Genomic DNA, 14427 nt, shown 5'->3' on the forward strand with positions numbered 1-14427 from the left:
CTATCGGGAGTGTTCCCATGAGGCATCTCCATTGAAAAACTTTATGTTTTAAAGGCAATTTGCTTTGCCATATCTTTCCCAAAGTACCTATCCACCAGCCTAAGGACTTGTTCATATGCCACACCCGATCCGCATGTCCCTTTATCCATGGTTGTGGAAGCATTAATCTATATGCCCTTGCCGTTGTCAGTCCACAAAGAGGAAACTCCATAATATAACCTAGACAATTGTTCTTTAGTAGCCAATCATCCTATTGTTGCCCAACCTATATGTACGACATATCCCCATGTCTTGCTAGCTGAGCAACAACAAGTCTCCATACATGGCAGTAATGGGCTCCCAATTGCCACCATCATCATACTTGTGGAAATGGTAATGGTCCACCTTTAGTCGATATGACATCTCCCACTGTGCAAATTCCTTTTTATGTTGAAAAATAAGCTTTTTATGGTTCAACCACAGCTAATGGCGTATTAAATGCTTTGCTCCAATGCACATTTTCAGCTCTACTAGTGTGTTTCTAGCAAGCACTAGCCTATGTGCCCAATGCAAATGTATAAGCACAGACTTCTTGTCTTGCAGCAATTTGGAAGAGTAGGGGCAGCTTGGGTTTTTTCCTTGTACCTAACTTACCAATATATCCTAGTAGGAGAGATTCCAATGCCCAAAAAGAATCAACCTTGTAACATGCACACATTGCAGCCAACATCCGTGCCAATGGTTGTCCTTGTTGCACGAAAGTTATTATCATGGTACTTTTCCAAGACAGTACATGGTAATGCACATTCAAGATATTTAGCCCACCATGCATTTTAGGGGACGCATACATGCTCCATTTTCAATAACCTTAAAGCCTTCCTATCAGTGCTTGTAATTGTTTTATTGCTGATGACATGAATGTGTCAAGTGATTTTTTTTCCCAAATTAGCGGTGAGAAGAATTGTATGTAAGCCATTATGATGGATTGTACTATTCGCACGCTCACATGCAAAGGCCATGTAGACAAGTGCCAGCAGTAGATCAATATTTTGTTTGACTTTAATTTGCACCCATGTAGCAGCTTCTTTGAAAGAAATGTTTCAGCCCAAAGGATATCCAAAATGCCAAGTGATTTGGCCTGGGAGTAGTATATCTCTTGCCAGAGTATACTATGTCAATCCGCCTTTTTAGTGGTAGCAACTTTGACTTTCTAAAGTTGATTTTTAGCCCCATCGCTATCCCAAACAATTGCGAAATATTCATAATCACCATCAACTCCCTTGGAGTATCTACTGGGAAGAAAAAAGAGTCATTAGCATATGTATGTGCAGCCATTAATGCCCCGTCTGGCTCTACTAGTCCATGTAATTCTCCTTCTTAAGTACGAATATCCATATACATCAGTAGAGGATGAGTGGAAATTGCATACAACATGGAGCTCAGTGGTGGTGGGTAGCCTTGTCTAGATGATCTTCCCAAAGTCGAGGGTGATGTGATAATCGATTACATGGGCTTCAACAGTGGCTCCAACTATGGCATGAGAGAAAGAGCGCATGAGAGAAAGAGAGAGGCTTCTCGAGAGCGCAGGAGAAGTGCTAGATCATTACCCTTCCTTCTACATGACTACCCCAATTAGAGCCTTCTAGATTTTTACCATAAGGCCTTGTTCACACACACGTATGTGTATGCCTTATGTCGTGTCCCCTGATCAGTGCTTCCCACTTAAATATAAGTTACGTCACAGTTTCGCCCCCTTAAGAAATGTTTTCATCCTCGAAAACATCATTGGAAGGTTCTAAAGAAATAATGGGAAACCATTTCTTAATGGTGCTTACTCTCTCCCATGTAGAACTCTCTTCTCAAGAATCTTTCCACTTAACTAAACATTCTTTATAGATTGTATGTCTAGTTCTCTTTTCACGAGTGTCTAGTTTCTTCTGTGGCTCATGTGGAGTTGATTGTGTATCAATGAGTTCCACTATCTGTGATCATTTTGTACAAAATTATCAGATTCACCTAATCTCTTTTGAGCCTGCTTACATGGATTATTGGATGTACTCCACTTGTTTCTGGTAATTGGAGTTTGTAAGCCATATCTCCTACTCTCTTAAGTACTATGAAAGGTCCACAATACCAAGGTCATAACTTTGGACATGGTCCAGTCTTCATGGTCTGAGATTGTGCAAGTATTCTTAAATAGACTTGTTCTCCTATGAGGACCAACATAGGTTCTAGCTCGATCTTGAGCTTTCCTAATACTGCTTTTAGCAAAACTTAGCATTTCATTCATATCCTCTAAAAAATCTTTAGCTACCTGTACCTTTTCCTTTTACATGGGTTGTATCCCATGGAAGAGTGTTTGGCACTGTTATATGCAAACTCTACTATAGGTAAATACTCTTCCCAATTAGTTTGCCGTTTAGTAACATATGCTCGTAACATGTCTTCTAGGATTTAGCTAACCCTCTCAGTTTGCCCATCTGTCTACGGATGCTCAGTTATGCTCATGCTAAGTTAGTATCTAGTCTTATAAAGAGAGCTCTCCAAAAATGACTATTGAACTTCCTATCCCGATCAGATGCAATGTCTGCTGTGGTAGACCATACAATCGGTATAGGTTCTCAACAAATAATCTACCCAATTGAGGAGTTTTTACATCAGATTTAGTTGGAATAAACCTAACCATTTTGGTAAACCTATCCCAAATTACCCAGACAAAGTCGTTCCCTCTTTGTGTTTTAGGTAATCCTAGAATAAAATCCATGGAGATACTCTCCCATTTCCCTAAAGGAATGTCTAAAGGGTGGAGAAGTCCTCCCAATTTCAGTCTCTCAGCTTTATTGTTCTAGCATTTGACTACATTTAACTACATAGGCAAGGACATCCTTATACATTCGTGCCCAATAAAACTGTCTTTTAACAAGGCCATAGGTCTTGTTAACTCATGGGTGTCCCACATTAGCACTATCATGACACTCATAAAGTATCTGGTGCCTCATTTCTTGGTCCTTTGGAACACACACTCTACCCTTGTAGAGTAGATAGCCATTGTCTATGGCAAAATTCTTCCACTTCAACCCTTCTTATGCACCCATCGATGCTTCCTCATTGGAAACCTTGTCATTAAAATCCCCTTTTTTAATGGTTTCCCATATCTTGGAATATGTATGTAGGATCAACGTGACATTTCCCTCTCATTGACTCAAGAAGATCATTAGTGAATTGAGTATAACTCAACTCATTTATCATTGGCATCCAACTAAGGGAATCTACTACAACATTGTATCTTCCTTTATGATATCTTAAGTCATAGTCAAACTCTTGTAAGAGCTCAGCCCATCTTGACTTATGACCCTGCAAACTACCCCAATTAGAGCCTTCTAGTATTTTTACCATAAGGCCTTGTTCACACACACGTGTGTGTATGCCTTATGTCGTGTCCCCTGATCAGTGCTTCCCACTTAAATATGAGTTACGTCACAGTTTTGCCCCCTTAAGAATTGTTTTCATCCTCGAAAACATCATTGGAAGGTTCTAAAGAAAAATTGGGAAACCATTTCTTAATGGTGCTTACTCTCTCCCATGTAGAACTCTCTTCTGAACAATCTTTCCACTTAACTAAACATTCCTTATAGAATGTATGTCTAGTTCTCTTTTCACGAGTGTCTAGTATCTTCTGTGGCTCATGTGGAATTGATTGTGTATCAATGAGTTCCACTATCTGATCAATTTGTACAAAATTATCAGATTCACCTAATCTCTTTTGAGCCTGCTTACATGGATTACTGGATGTACTCCACTTGTTTCTGGTAATTGGAGTTTGTAAGCCATATCTCCTACTCTCTTAAGTACTATGAAAGGTCCACAATACCTAGGTCATAACTTTGGACATGGTCCAGTCTTCATGGTCTGAGATTGTGCAGGCACTCTTAAATAGACTTGTTCTCCTATGAGGACCAACATAGGTTCTAGCTCGATCTTGAGCTTTCCTAGTACTGCTTTTAGCAAGACTTAGCATTTCATTCATATCCTCTAAAAAATCTTTAGCTTCCTGTACCTTCTCCTTTTACAGTTTTGTTTTTGTTTTTTGAGCCGAGGTCAGAGATGAGCACGCTCGTCTCTGCATAGGGAGCTCTAGGTGTAAACCCATACATCAACATGAAAGGGTTGTATCCCATGGAAGAGTGTTTGGCATTGTTATATGCAAACTCCACTATAGGTAAATACTCTTCCCAATTAGTTTGCCATTTAGTAACATATGCTCATAACATGTCTTCTAGGATGCTCAGTAATGCTCATGCTAAGTTAGTATCTAATCTTATAAAGACAGCTCTCCCAAATTGACTATTGAACTTCCTATCCCAATCAGATACAATGTCTACTGGTAGACCATACAATTGGTATAGGTTCTTAACAAATAATCTAGCCAATTGAGGAGTTTTTACATCAGATTTAGTTGGAATAAACTTAACCATTTTGGTAAACCTATCCCAAATTACCCCGACACAGTCATTCCCTCTTTGTGTTTTAGGTATCCCTAGAATAAAATCTATGGAGATACTCTCCCATTTCCCTGAAGGAATGTCTAAAGAGTGGAGAAGTCCTCCCAATTTCAGTCTCTCAGCTTTATTGTTCTAGCATTTACTACATTTAACTACATAGTCAAGGACATCCTTATACATTCCTGACCAATAAAACTGTCTTTTAACAAGGCCATAGGTCTTGTTAACTCATGGGTGTCCCACATTAGGACTATCATGACACTCATAAAGTATGTGGTGCCTCATTTCTTGGTCCTTTGGAACACACACTCTACCCTAGCCATTGTCTATGGAAAATTTCTTCCACTTCAATCCTTCTTGTGCACCCGCCCTCGATGCATTGGAAACCTCGTAATTAAAATCCCCTTTTTCAATGGTTTCCCATATCTTGGAATATGCAAGATCAACCTGACATTTCCCTCTCATTGACTCAAGAAGATCATTAGTGAATTGAGTATAACTCAACTCATTTATCATTGGCATCCGACTAAGGGAATCTACTACAACATTGTATCTTCCTTTATGATATCTTAATTCATAGTCGAACTCTTGTAAGAGCTTAGCCCATCTGGACTTATGACCCTGCAAATCTATTTAATTAAAAATCCACTAAATGCTTTCTTGATTAAACACTATCATAACTTTGGCACCATACAAATAGTGCCTCCATTTCTTCAAAGCATGAACTATAGTATACAACTCCCTCTAGACTGAGTAATTTTGTTGTGCACGGTCTATTTTCTTACTTTCAAATGCTATTGGTTGACCTTCTTGAGTTAAATCCACACCTATAACAAAATTGCTAGCATTAGTGTCAACCACAGAGGGTTTGTTGGGATCCACAATATATAAAATTGGAGTCGTAGATATTGCTACTTTTAGCTTTTCCATGCTTTTCCTTTGTTTAGTTTCACATACAAAGGTGTTCCCTTTTCCTTTAAGCTAATAGTCATGGAAACTGCTAACTTGGCATAGTCACAAATAAATTTACGATAGAATCCAAACATCCCTAAGAAGATCTGCAACTCTTCTAAATTCCTAGGTTTAGGCCACTCCAAAATAGCCTTAACCTTTTCTGGATCCATACTAATACCATCTCTAGAGATGATATGGCCAAGATATTTAACTTGATCTGTAAAGAATTTACACTTGGATTCTTTGGCATAAAGGGAATTCTCTTGCAAACAATTGAAAAACTTTTCTCAAATGTTCTTCTTTAGTTTTACTATAGATCAGGATATCATCAAGAAATATGACTACAAACTTTCCTAGATAGGATCGTAAAACACTATTCATAAGTTTCATGAATGTGGTTGGAGCATTGGTAAGTCCAAAGGGCATTACCAAAAATTCACAGTGCCCATACCTAGTTCTAAAGGCTGTTTTAGAAACATCCTCAGTCTTAATTCTTACTATAGCTTGATATCAAATCAATCTTAGTAAAGTAACTAGCTTCTTGAAGGTGATCAAAAGATCTTCCATTCTTGGCATATGAAACTTGTTCTTTATCATAAGATTGTTTAATGCTTTATAATTGACACAAAGTCGCATAGAACCGTCTCTTTTCTTCACCAATAAAATTGGCCAAGCCCATGGTGAATTTCCCGGTTTAATGAAACCTTTATCTATGCAGTCTTTCAACTGCCTCTCTACCTCTATGTGATGTGCTTCACTTAATCTATAAGGTGGTTTGCAAACAGGTCTAGGATCTTTAAGCATTTTAATTGCATGATCAATTTCACCTCTCTCAAGTGGTAAACCACTAGGTAAATCAGCAGGAAAAACATCTTTAAACTTAGCAAGCAATTCACTTAATTCATGTTCACTTTTATCGTCATTACTCACACACAAAAAAAAGTCTTTCTTTTGCATTTCAAAAACAAAGTACTTATTTTCAAGAGGCTGACACCAAACCATATATACATCACAAGATTGTCTTTCAAGAAGCTTCTCCAATTCAAGAGAACATATCAAAGGAGAATTTGGCACGTTGTGTTCACCTTGAATAACATAAGTCTGCTCGATCCATATTCATGATTTGGAAATCAAGATTATATTTATAGTCTTGAATTTCAATTTCCAAATGTGATACCATAGTGTCCCATGTTTTCTTGTCCTCTCCTTGCATCATAGAGATGACATATTGATGAGCACTAGCAAGTTGGGAAAGCTTAAACTTCTTGACAAGAGCATAATTCACAAAATTGTGAGTGGCTGAGTCATCTATCATGACCTTGGCCCTTTTACCTTTAACAAACCCATGCATCTTAATAACTAATTCATTATGCGAACCAAAGGTAGATTTCCACATGGCAGATGACACACAACACTGATGTGTGATGTCCTCATGCAACACCTCAATAGATTTATACTTTTCATTTCTTGTAATTGAAAGTGTTTGCATAACATGGATTTGCTTTTCTTTGTTTCCCTTATCCTTATTATCTTCCCCCTTTTTCTTTTTCCTAGGACAATTCCATGCAGAATGATTGGGTGAGAGACATGTAAAACACAAATTTTCTTTTTTGGCCTTTTGGAAGTCCTCTTGACTAACTCTAGGACAATTCCATGCAGAATGATTGGGTGAGAGACATGTAAAACACAAATTTTCTTTTTTGGCATTTTGGAAGTCCTCTTGACTGACTCTAGGGCCTCTAACAAATTTTTTCTTGAAAGGTTTTTTTCTTTCTTTGTTAAATGGCATCTTTCTTTTATTCTTAAAGAAAGATTTAGAGGTACCAACATCTCTAGTTTTAGGGTATGTCTTAGTGGGGTTAGTAGTACCACCCAAGCGTATGTGATCCTCATAGATTTGGGCAAACTTAATCGCCTCCTCTAGAGTCTTAGGTGCACAATGTTTCACTTCTATCTTAAAAGTTTTATCTAACCCCCTTATAAAACCCCTAGTCTTTTGAAAGTTATCGGTCCCCTTACAATTTGAGGATTATCTCGTGGTAGTCCGAGCAAAGGTCTTACCTTTTGCACAACCTTATCCCAATCCTCCTAATTTCTCTCAAGTTCATTCTCAGGAAGAAATGATTTCAGAAAGATGGTTTCAAATTGAGCCCAATCCTCTGGAATACTCCCAATTTCCTTGAGGCTCATCCACCATTTATAGGCTTTTGACCCTAGTGATAAGCTAGCCTCAAGTACTTGATACTCAGGTGGAGTATTTTTAAGTCTATGAAGGTCCTGCCATTTTTGTAAGAAGGTATAGACAAAATCTTTATTTCTATATTTTTCCTCACCATTAAATTGTGGCGGTTTCATGTCTCTTAGAATAGGATTTTCCCTTATTCTGGTCATATCTTTCTTGTGAGGGCGTAGTTTTTTCTTTAGTAAACCATACCTACATCTTTCGATGTAGAGGGCATGTTTGAGTTAATTGGTCCCAAAACTTGAGCCAATTTCTCCTTTCCCTTGTCCATCATTTCAACTAACTTAGTTAGAGCTGAAGTTTCACATTGTCAAGGGTGTCAAAGAAAGAACAAATGTGAATGTCTAGATTATCTACCCGATTTTCTAAGAGCTCATGCTGTTGGCGGGGTAGGTCCCTCTTCGTCCCATTCTCATTCATTTTCTTGTTCTAAAGTGTTTGTCTTAGTCATGATTTGATCCTCGCTTGTGGTGTTTGTGGTGTCAGTGTTTCCCTCCACGGGATTTTCTATGCTATCATTTTCCATGATTTTTTTTTCTCACTAGAAATTGAAAAAGCAAAGTAAAACAAACATTATTCAAAAATGTACACAAAAGCACAAATTCTACTTCCTAATGGGTGCCATAGATGGCTATGTCGACTTTCTGGCGTGAGAACGGCCACTTCGTTGTCTTAATGGAAGGCTCTTAGTTCCTCTATATTGCGAACACTGTTTTGCAGTGTGTGGCGAGTTACGACTTTGCTGTTTGCGGCTCTAGGCAGGGCCGTAGTTGCTGGTCATTATTACCACCCTTTGAAGTGGCTACCATGGGAACGTCCCCCAAGATTGAAGGCTTTAAAAGCCTGCAACATACAAATATCCTTGAGTCTATTTCTAGACCCAAATAGCAAAGCCTTTAGTATATACTTACCTTGACAGTTTGCATAACACAATATATTTGCTCTATTATTTATAAGCAGATAGTTGGCATGATATACAACCGATGCTAAGAGTTTAAAGAGGTCAACTTATAAGTGTGCAAAGGTAGACTTCTACTCATATATATACATGTTAAAGATGGTAACTATGGAGGCTTTGAGTAAACCTAAGCATGTTAAAAGAGTAGAAATTTGAAATATTTTTCTGGCAGGATAATTTTAGAGACAGACATCATATAGCCTATGGGTGTAAATTTCGACCCACATAGGCATTTACTTTCATGAAGGAGATTCTTGTTATGCAATATGGATAAGGGTGGCTGGAAGAAATTGTAGCTTATATCATGTACATATGTGGTGCTGACAAAAATTCACAGTATACATATGTTGATGTTTGATCCAGATAGCCATTATCATGAATGTAGGTGATGGTATATCTAAGAGTAATGTAGGAATGAGCTCTAGTTACAATTATTTAGAGTACATGTGAAGGATGTTAAGAGATGGTATGTCTAAGGGTAGTGTAGAATGAGCTCTAGTTATAATTATTTGCAGGACATGTAAAGGATGCTGAGAGATGCAATCTTCACCCGCCGGGGCCGCGACATTATCTTTGTGTACAAAGAGAAAAGAGAGGAGCTTAAGGCTTCTTGAATGGTGGTAGAGAGGATCTTGGAGCTTTCACAATGTTGGTGGATTCAAGGTTCCCTATGCTGGAGAGCATACTACTGCACATAGACATGCACGCCCCTCCTCGACATAGATGGTCCCACCACGTGTATTTGCTTATAGTTCTTCAGCTTTAAAATTGAATTGTAGAATAAAAATCAGGATTGGCGAATCAATTGACTCATGGTTTTCCAAATCAATGGAGCCTTGCACATCTAGATCAAAACCAATGGGTTACAGGTCATCATGGATTATCTCATCTAGCTCTTCTGCTATCATGAATTTTTGGCATCTACTGTGTAGCGATATTATTTATGATACAAAGGTTACATGGATACATAGACAAGTATTTTTTTAATAACCTCCTCTTAAATTTGTAGTCAAAGGTTGTGACCATGTGTATTTTTTATGTCTTTAGCCCTAAACCTATGTTCTACCTATATTATCTTATCTTGGGCATATATATTTTTTAATCCTATGATTTATAGGATTTTTTAAAACAATTTTGAGATTTTATCGGCTACTATCTACTACTTGGAATGAGTTTTTACATATAATGGTGATAAAAATAAAATTATTTCTCATAAAAACTATAAAAATATTTCAAAGTTAAGAAAAATAGCCCCCTAAAAGTTGATGTTTTCCATCAAAGTTGATGCAAAACATCAACTTTTCCACACAACTTGATGTTTTGCATCAAAGTTGATGCAAAACATCAACTCTACCACAAAACTTGATGTTTTGCATCAAGTTTCGGGGTTGTTGCAAGATCAGGGTGTCCAGTTTTATCCAGTTTATGCTGGACTGGGACAATGCTTGGAGAGTAAATTTTGGGAGGCAAGGTACTTAAAATGAAATCTAGAAAATAATAGAAAATATGCTTGTCCTTAAATTAACCCAATATAACTTAAATTAATATAAATTAGTCTAATTAATCAAAATTAATCAAAAATATGATGAAATGATAAACAAATGATCTTTCCATACTTAGAGTGATCCAATTTATTTTTCCATAGATGCACCATTACAAGTACACTAGTCCCTATAGGTTTTAGATGATTCACATCAAAAATGTAATTTTACTAATTAGATTATTAATATTTGCAGGCCTTCTGATAGTTTGGAAGAATTTTGAAAAAGAGATCATTAAAAATCCAACCATTGGATTTGCAATTTTTACTAACCACCACATTCTACTAATGTCTCAGTATCTACCCACTCTTTTGATCTACAAGATTGAGGATTGTAAGTGGTAGCTATTGTGGGTACAAAAAGTGGCGTATATTATAACACTTTAAAGACCTTGAAATATTTAAAGAAAATAGATAAATATCTTAAAATTTTCTCAAAAAATCAAGTTAAGCTCCATATTATGTGAAGATCTAAGGTACAAAGTGGGAATCTCATATGAGTTTATATGTAAAAGATATTAGCATTTTATGGAATCAGCTCAATTTTGGGACAGGGTGTATACATTGACTTTATACCTAAGAAAATGAGGACTTTTGACTATCTAATGCTTAATCAAATTATGCAACTATATTTACAACTTTGAATATGATGTTCCAACAAAAGAACTTGAAACAAAATTCCTTCATTTACTAGGAGAGATTAGCCACTAAAGGTAAACAAATGCCTGTTTTTTTACTGTTTACAGCATGCCTGAGTGGACAAAACTGGGCACCCTGATCTTGCAACCACCCTTCGGATGCTCCGGGGATAAGAAAGTTGGAGGATCGGAGGTCGATTTTCACAAATGGCGCCTGTTTTAGCGATTTGTGGCCTGTTTTAGCGATTTCGTCCATGTTGGCATGCTCAGACGACCTATTTCATAAATTTTGAGTATCAACACAACTATGTTTCGATGCAATATGCAGACATCACAAAGTGATTTACTACATCAGCAAAATCGCTGTCACAGAGCGATTTTGCTGATGTAGTAAATATGCGATATATAGATGTCAGAGAGCGATTTTGCTGATGTAGTAAATCACTCTTGGATGTCTGCATATTGCATCGAAACACAATCGTGTTGTACTCAAAATTTGTGAAATAGGTCGTTTGAGAATGCCAACATGGATGGAATCACCAAAACAAGCCGTTTGTGAAAATCAACCTTCGATCCTCCAACTTTCTTCTTCGGAGCATCTGAAACTTGATGCAAAACATCAAGTTTTGTGGTAGAGTTGATGTTTTGCATCAACTTTGATGCAAAAATCAAGTTGTGTGAAAAAGTTGATGTTTTGCATCAACTCGATGCAAAATATCAACTTTTTCATAAAACTTGATGTGTGCTTTGATGCAAAACATCAACTTTTCCACACAACTTGATGTTTTGCATCAAAGTTATGCAAAACATCAAGTTTTGCGCGGCGGGAAAGTTAATGTTTTGCATAACATTGATGCAAAACATCAAGTTTTGTAAAAAAAAATTGATCTTTTGCATAGAAAGTTGATGTTTTACACATCAACTTGATGCAAAATATCAAATTTTCATAAAAGTTAATGTTTTGTATCAAGTTGATGAAAAACATCAACTCTTAGCCGAAGTTCTTACTTAGCATTAAGTTGGTCGTAAATGATGTTGTAGCTAAAACATCCTTTTACCATGTGTAGAAACCAGTAGGATTCGAACCCATGTGTAGAAACCAGTAGGATTCGAACCCAAGTCCCTACCTGATATTTTACAAAAAAAAGTATTACCATGTGTAGAAACCAGTAGGATTCAAACCCAAGTCCCTACCTGATATTTTACAAAAAAAAAGTATTTTGGAAAGTATAAACTTTGGTTTCTTAAAGCAAGCTTTTTCATGCTTTCTAAACTTATTTAATAACTAAAATTTCCATTTAACATCTTTTTGTCACATCAAGGACACATCTTCTTAAAAAATAAGTGTGTAATTATTTTTTAAAATTAGACAACTTTAAATAGATTATTCATTATTTTAAAATTCATCTATATGTAATGAACTCTTTAAAAAAAAGTAAATATTATCAATTAAGAAATTGTGATACTCAAGAGCTTCAAAATGGATTTTGACACTACTCTCATTAGCCAAAATAGGGTTTTATAATCAAGATAATAACTGTATCAAGATAACGCTTTTGTAATATAATCATATACATAGTTTTTTATAGTAGCACTTTGTAGCACATCCTTAATCATGCTAATATGGCAGATGACACAAGGAGTCCAAGCTTCAAGTGTCCAAGCTTCAAGTGTACACATAGAAAAAAAATGTATTATGGATAATGAAGAAGAGGATACCTCGTCTACCTTCTCAAGGAAAGCCACATCAACTAGTGATGGTGTTAGTATAGATAGCAATGATTATGAGGAACCATAACTATGCCATAAGCTATATGTTTAGAAAATGGCTTCTTTTTATAGTTGTATCATTTTTTTTTGTGGATTGAAGATGGAAATAATAAGCATTGTCTCTATTTCGGCATGTTTTTTGAAAACTTATTGTTAGATTTTCAATTATAATCTCAAGAAGTAAGCAAAACAAAGTCTTTTTAGTCATGTCAATTTCTGCAAGACTTGTAAAGTGCCCAAAATATTATCATTTTTTGACAGTGTTGTACGCATGCGTAGATCACTTTTTAAAAAGAGATAAAAAATCAAACTTTTTTTGATGGAATCTTTGAAAAATGCCAAATGTTTCTCATTTTCAGGAAATATTATCTATTTTATCTGCAACAGTGTTGGAGATAGGAACCCGCTCTAATACCAGTATTACATGGGCTTCAAGACTAGCTCTAACTATGGCATGAGAGAAAGAGCACAGGAGAAAGAGAGAGGCTTCTCTCGAGAGCACAGGAGAAGTGCCAGATCAGTACCCGTCCTTCTACACAACTACCCTAATTAGAGCCTTTTAGTATTTTTACCATAAGGCCTTGTTCACACATATGTATGTGTATGCCTTATGTCGTGTCTCCTAATTAGTGCTTCCCACTTAACTATGATTTACGTCACACAATCCTTTCCCAATGATATGTCTAGCTGTGCTTTTTTTTGCATACCTCTCTCTCTCTCTCTCTCTCTCTCTCTCTCTCTCTCTCTCACACACACACACACACACACACACACACACACACACACACACCAACACACACACACACACAAACCCCTACCCCTAAAAGAAAATACATCATCCACAGTGAGCTTACATGTGTAAATAATAGATGGCATCATGACACCAATGACTTACTTTTCTCTTTCATGGGGAAAGGCTTGCGGGCAACACGTGCCAATAGGTTGCAATATGCATGCCATAAGGCCTTTAGACATGGCCCACACCCTCTCACACATGTAGATAGTAGCTTTCACGTGTAGCTATGTTAAAAATAGACACAAATAGGCCCCCAAACTTCTTTCTACATTGCATTACAAGATTAATAGATGTAAAAGGAAATTTTTCTAAGGCTTAGCAGTAAGTAAATTTTGTTCAATCATTATATATGATGGTTGAAGGCCATGAATGTGGGACTCTCTCTCTCTCTCTCTCTCTCTCTCTCTCTCTCTCTCTCTCTCTCTCTCTCTCTCTCTCTCAGGTTTGAAAGCTGCAAAGTGGAGGATTTTTGCCTCTCGAGGGGTCGCTATAGCTTGTTGTATTTCTTAAAAGAAATTATTTGGAATTGGGAGAACATGGGCAATGAAGGAGAAATGAGCAAGAAAGGGTTGGGAGGAGAGGGAAAGAAGGATGGTAGCTAGGGGAGAAATGGCAGTTGTTACAAATGCATGGGAGGAGAGCCAACTGAGGGAGGGGAAGAACAAGTTTTCGAGATGGGGACAATGCGAGGGTGCATGCCTAATGTTCAACCCTTGGGCATTAATAAATACCCATGTTGAGTTTGGTTGAATAAATAGCCACAATAGTCATCTAGGAGGCTGGAGATATAATGTGGAGCATTTGTTTCTCCCCTTTTACCATGTGAGGTTTCTCACAATCGAAAGAGATGGCTCGAATCTAGTACTTGCTTATATAGCTATTTAGGATTCTAGTAAAAGGATGCTAAAAGAATAAAATGACATGGTGACCTAATAAAACAAAGATCATCAATAGCTATCAATTTATTTCTAGTGTTTTTACGTTACTACTAATATTTACCATGTATACCAAGCCAATAATATTGATGCATTAATATTTCTAATGTTTT

Source organism: Cibotium barometz, chromosome 63 (genome assembly GCF_041138505.1).
Source record: "Cibotium barometz isolate CiBa-2024 chromosome 63, ASM4113850v1, whole genome shotgun sequence".
Taxonomy (NCBI): Eukaryota; Viridiplantae; Streptophyta; class Polypodiopsida; order Cyatheales; family Cibotiaceae; genus Cibotium; species Cibotium barometz.